Below are 6,056 nucleotides of genomic sequence, written 5' to 3'. Positions count from 1 at the left end.
TGGAGTCCGAGAAGGACTCTTGCCTTTCGGGTGAAACCGACTTTGTAGAGGCTTTTACTCCAAGTTTCGACCCCAAGGCTCAACATATAAATAGAGGGGTAGGGCTAGCACCCAAGACACATCAAGAAACACGAAGCCATGTGCCGGCAACCCCGTCCCCTCTAGTTTATCCTCCGTCATAGTTTTCGTAGTGCTTAGGCGAAGCCCTGCGGAGATTGTTCTTCACCAACACCGTCACCACACCGTCGTGCTGCTGGAACTCATCTACTACTTCGCCCCTCTTGCTGGATCGAGAAGGCGGGGACATCATCGAGCTGAACGTGTGCAGAACTCGGAGGTGCCGTGCTTTCGGTACTTGGATCGGTCGGATCGTGAAGACGTACGACTACATCAACCGCATTGATATAAAGCTTCCGCTTACGGTCTACGAGGATATGTAGACAACACTCTCCCCTCTCGTTGCTATGCATCACCATGATCTTGTGTGTGCGTAGGAATTTTTTTGTAATTACTACGTTCTCCAATAGTCGCATCCGAGCCTGGTTTTATGCGTAGATGTTATATGCACGAGTAGAACACAAGTGAGTTGTGGGCGATACAAGTCATACTGCTTACTAGCATGTCATACTTTGGTTCGGCGGTATTGTTGGATGAAGCGGCCCGGACCGACATTACGCGTACGCTTACTCGAGACTGGTTCTACCGACATGCTTTGCACACAGGTGGCTGGCGGGTGTCAGTTTCTCCAACTTTAGTTGAACCGAATGTGGCTACACCCGGTCCTTGAGAAGGTTAAAACAACACTAACTTGACGAACTATCGTTGTGGTTTTGATGCGTAGGTAAGAACGGTTCTTGCTCAGCCTGTAGCAACCACGTAAAACTTGCAACAACAAAGTAGAGGACGTCTAACTTGTTTTTGCAGGGCATGTTGTGATGTGATATGGTCAAGACATGATGCTATATTTTTTATTGTATGAGATGATCATGTTTTGTAACTGAGTTATCGGCAACTGGCGGGAGCCATATGGTTGTCACTTTATTGTATGCAATGCAATCGCCCTGTAATTGCTTTACTTTATCACTAAGCGGTAGCGATAGTCGTAGAAGCAATAGTTGGCGAGACGATAACGATGCTACAATGGAGATCAAGGTGTCGCGCCGGTGACGATGGTGATCATGACGGTGCTTCAGAGATGGAGATCGCAAGCACGAGATGATGATGGCCATATCATATCACTTATATTGATTGCATGTGATGTTTATCTTTTATGCATCTTATTCTGCTTAGATCGACGGTAGCATTATAAGATGATCTCTCACTAAATTATCAAGGTATAAGTGTTCTCCCTGAGTATGCACTGTTGCGAAAGTTCTTCGTGCTGAGACACCACGTGATGATCGGGTGTGATAGGCTCTACGTTCAAATACAATGGGTGCAAAACAGTTGCACACGCGGAATACTCAGGTTAAACTTGACGAGCCTAGCATATAACAGATATGGCCTCGGAACACTGAGACCGAAAGGTCGAGCGTGAATCATATAGTAGATATGATCAACATAGTGATGTTCACCATTGAAACTACTCCATCTCACATGATGATCGGACATGGTTTAGTTGATTTGGATCACGTGATCACTTAGATGATTAGAGGGATGTCTATCTAAGTAGGAATTCTTAAGTAATATGATTAATTGAACTTTAACTTATCATGAACTTAGTCCTGGTAGTATTAGCATATCTATGTTGTAGATCAATAGCTCGCGTTTAGCTCCTCTGTTTTATTTTTTGATATGTTCCTAGAGAAAACTAAGTTGAAAGATGTTAGTAGCAATGATGCGGATTGGATCCGTGATCTGAGGATTATCCTCATTGCTGCACAGAAGAATTATGTCCTTGATGCACCGCTAGGTGACAGACCTATTGCAGGAGCAGATGTAGACGTTATGAACATTTGACAAAGCTCGGTATGATGACTACTTGATATTTAAGTGCACCATGCTTTACGGCTTAGAACCAGGACTTCAAAAATGTTTTGAAGGCCACGGATCATATAAGATGTTCCAAGAGTTGAAATTGGTATTTCATACTCATGTCCGTGTCGAGAGGTATGAGACCTCTGACAGTACTTTGCCTATAAGATGGAGGAGAATAGCTCAACCAGTGAGCATGTGCTCAGATTGTCTAAGTACTACAATTACTTGAATCAAGTGGGAGTTAATCTTCCAGATAAGATAGTAATTGACAAAGTTCTCTAGTCACTATCACCAAGTTAATAGAACTTCGTGATGAACTATAATATGCAAGGGATGACGAAAGTAATTCCCGAGCTCTTCGCGATGCTGAGATCGGTGAAGGTAGAAATCAAGAAAAGAGCATCAAGTGTTGATGGTTAACAAGATCACTAGTTTCAAGAAAAGGGCAAAGGGAAAGAAGGGGAACTTCAAGAAGAACGGCAAACAAGTTGCTGCTCAAGTGAAGAAACCCAAGTCTGGACCTAAGCCTGAGACTGAGTGCTTCTACTGCAAAGGGACTGGTCACTGGAAGCGGAACTGCCCCAAGTATTTGACGGATAAGAAGGATGGCAAAGTGAACAAAGGTATATTTGATATACATGTTATTGATGTGTACTTTACTAGTGTTTATAGCAACCCCTCAGTATTTGATACTAGTTCAGTTGCTAAAGAGTAGTAACTCGAAACGGGAGTTGCAAAATGAACAGAAACTAGTTACGGGCGAGGTGACGATGTGTGTTGGAAGTAGTTCCAAGATTGATATGATCATCATCGCACACTCCCTGTACTTTCGAGATTAGTGTTGAACCTAAATAAGTGTTATTTGGTGTTTGCGTTGAGCATGAAAATGATTTGATCATGTTTATTGCAATACGCTTATTCATTTAAGTTAGAGAATAATTGTTATTCTGTTTACACGAATAAAACCTTCTATGGTCATACACCCAATGAAAATGGTTTGTTGGATCTCGATAGTAGTGATACACATATTCATAATATTGAAGCCAAAAGATGCAGAGTTGATAATGATAGTGCAACTTATTTGTGGCACTGCCGTTTAGGTCATATTGGTGTAAAGCGCATGAAGAAACTCCATTCTGATGGACTTTTGGAATCACTTGATTATGAATCACTTGATACTTGCGAACCATGCCTCATGGGCAAGATGACTAAAACGCCGTTCTCCAGAACAATGGAGCGAGCAACTGACTTATTGGAAATAATACATACTGATGTATGCGATCCGATGAGTGTTGAGGCTCGTGGCTGGTATCGTTATTTTCTGACCTTCACAGATGATTTAATCAGATATGAGTATATCTACCTAATGAAACATAAGTCTGAAACATTTGAAAAGTTCAAAAATTTCAGATGAAGTGGAAAATCATCGTAACAAGAAAACAAAGTTTCTACGATCTGATCGTGGAGGAGAATATTTGAGTTACGAGTTTGGTCTTCATTTGAAACAATGCAGAATAGTTTCGCAACTCACGCCACCTGGAACACCATAGAATAATGGTGTGTCTGAACGTCATAACCGTACTTTATTGGATATAGTGCAATCTATGATGTCTCTTACCGATTTACCACTATCATTTTGGGGTTATGCATTAGAGACAGCTGCATTCACGTTAAATAGGGCACCGTCAAAATCCGTTGAGACGACACAGTATGAACTATGGTTTAGCAAGAAACCTATGCTGTCGTTTCTTAAAGTTTGGGGTTGCGATGCTTATGTGAAAAAGTTTCAGCATGATAAGCTCAAACCCAAATCGGAGAAATGCATCTTCATAGGATACCCAAAAGAGACTATTGGGTACACCTTCTATCACAGATCCGAAGGCAAGATCTTTGTTGCTTAAAATGGGTCCTTTCTAGAGAAGGAGTTTCTCTCGAAAGAAGTGAGTGGGAGGAAAGTAGAACTTGATGTGGTAATTGTACCTTCTCCCTTATTGGAAAGTAGTTCATCATAGAAATCTGTTCCTGTGACTCCTACACCAATTAGTGAGGAAGCTAATGATAATAATCATGTAACTTTAGATCAAGTTAATACCGAACCTCGTAGGTCAACCAGAGTAAGATCCGCACCAGAGTGGTACGGTAATCCTGTTCTGGAGGTCATGTTACTTGACCATGACGAACCTACGAACTATGAGGAAGCGATGATGAGCCCAGATTCCGCAAAATGGCTTGAGGCCATGAAATCTGAGATGTGATCCATGTATGAGAACAAAGTATGGACTTTGATTGACTTGCCCGATGATCGGCAAGCCATTGAGATTAAATGGATCTTCAAGAGGAAGACGGACGCTGATAGTAGTGTTACTATCTACAAAGCTAGAATTGTCGCAAAAGGTTTTCGACAAGTTCAAGGTGTTGACTACGATGAGAGTTTCTCACTCGTATCTATGCTTAAGTCTGTCCGAATCATGTTAGCAATTGCCGCATTTTATGAAATCTGGCAAATGGATAAACAAAACTGCATTCCTTAATGGATTTATTAAAGAAGAGTTGTATATGATGCAACCAGAAGGTTTTGTCGATCCAAAGGGAGCTAACAAAGTGTGCAAGCTCCAGCGATCCATTTATGGACTAGTGCAAGCCTCTCGGAGTTGGAATAAATGCTTTGATAGTGTGATCAAAGCATTTGGTTTTGTACAGACTTTTGGAAAAGCCTGTATTTACAAGAAAGTGAGTGGGAGCACTACAACATTTCTGATAAGTACATGTGAATGACCTATTGTTGATCGGAAATAATGTAGAATTATTCTCCAAAGCATAAAGGAGTGTTTGAAAGGAGTTTTTCAAAGAAAGACCTCGGTGAAGTTGCTTACATATTGGGCATCAAGATCTATAGAGATAGATCAAAACACTTGATACGTTTTTTCAATGAGTGCATACCTTGACAAGATTTTGAAGTAGTTCAAAATGGAACAGTCAAAGAAAGAGTTTCTTGCCTATGTTACAAGGCGTGAAATTGAGTAAGACTCAAAGCCCGACCACGGCAGAAGATAGAAAGAGAATGAAAGTCATTCCCTATGCCTCAGCCATAGGTTCTATAAAGTATGCCATGCTGGGTACCAGATCTATTGTATAACCTACCACTGAGTTTGACAAGGGAGTACAATAGTGGTCTAGGAGTAGATCACTGGACAGCGGTCAAAATTATCCTTAGTGGATTAAGGATATGTTTCTCGATTATGGAGGTGACAAAAAAGGTTCATCGTAAAGGGTTACGTCGATGCAAGTTTTGACACTGATCCAGATGTCTCTAAGTCTCAATCTGGATACATATTGAAAGTGGGAGCAATTAGCTAGAGTAGCTCCATGCGGAGCATTGTTGACATAGAAATTTGCAAAATACATACGGATCTGAATGTGGCAGACCCGTTGACTAAACTTCTCTCACAAGCAAAACATGATCACACCTTAGTACTCTTTGGGTGTTAATCACATAGCGATGTGAACTAGATTATTGAAATTAGTAAACCCTTTGGGTGTTGGTCACATGACGATGTGAACTATGGGTGTTAATCACATGGTGATGTGAACTATTGATGTTAAATCACATGGCGATGTGATCTAGTTATTAACTCTAGTGCAAGTGGGAGACTGAAAGAAATATGCCCTAGAGGCAATAATAAAGTTATTATTTATTTCCTTATTTCATGATAAATGTTTATTATTCATGCTAGAATTGTATTAACCGGAAACATAATACTTGTGTGAATACATAGACAAACAGAGTGTCACTAGTATGCCTCTACTTGACTAGCTCGTTGATCAAAGATGGTTATGTTTCCTAGCCATAGACATGAGTTGTCATTTGATTAACGGGATCACATCATTAGGAGAATGATGTGATTGACTTGACCCTTCCGTTAGCTTAGCACTCGATTGTTTAGTATTCTGCTATTGCTTTCTTCATGACTTATACATGTTCCTATGACTATGAGATTATGCAACTCCCGTTTACCGGAGGAACATGTTGTGTGCTACCAAACATCACAACGTAACTGGGTGATTATAAAGGTGCTCTA

This window comes from Triticum aestivum, chromosome 5D (genome assembly GCF_018294505.1).
Source record: "Triticum aestivum cultivar Chinese Spring chromosome 5D, IWGSC CS RefSeq v2.1, whole genome shotgun sequence".
Classification (NCBI taxonomy): Eukaryota; Viridiplantae; Streptophyta; class Magnoliopsida; order Poales; family Poaceae; genus Triticum; species Triticum aestivum.
The sequence above is the reverse complement of the archived record's forward strand: the minus strand, read 5'-3'. Positions refer to the sequence as shown.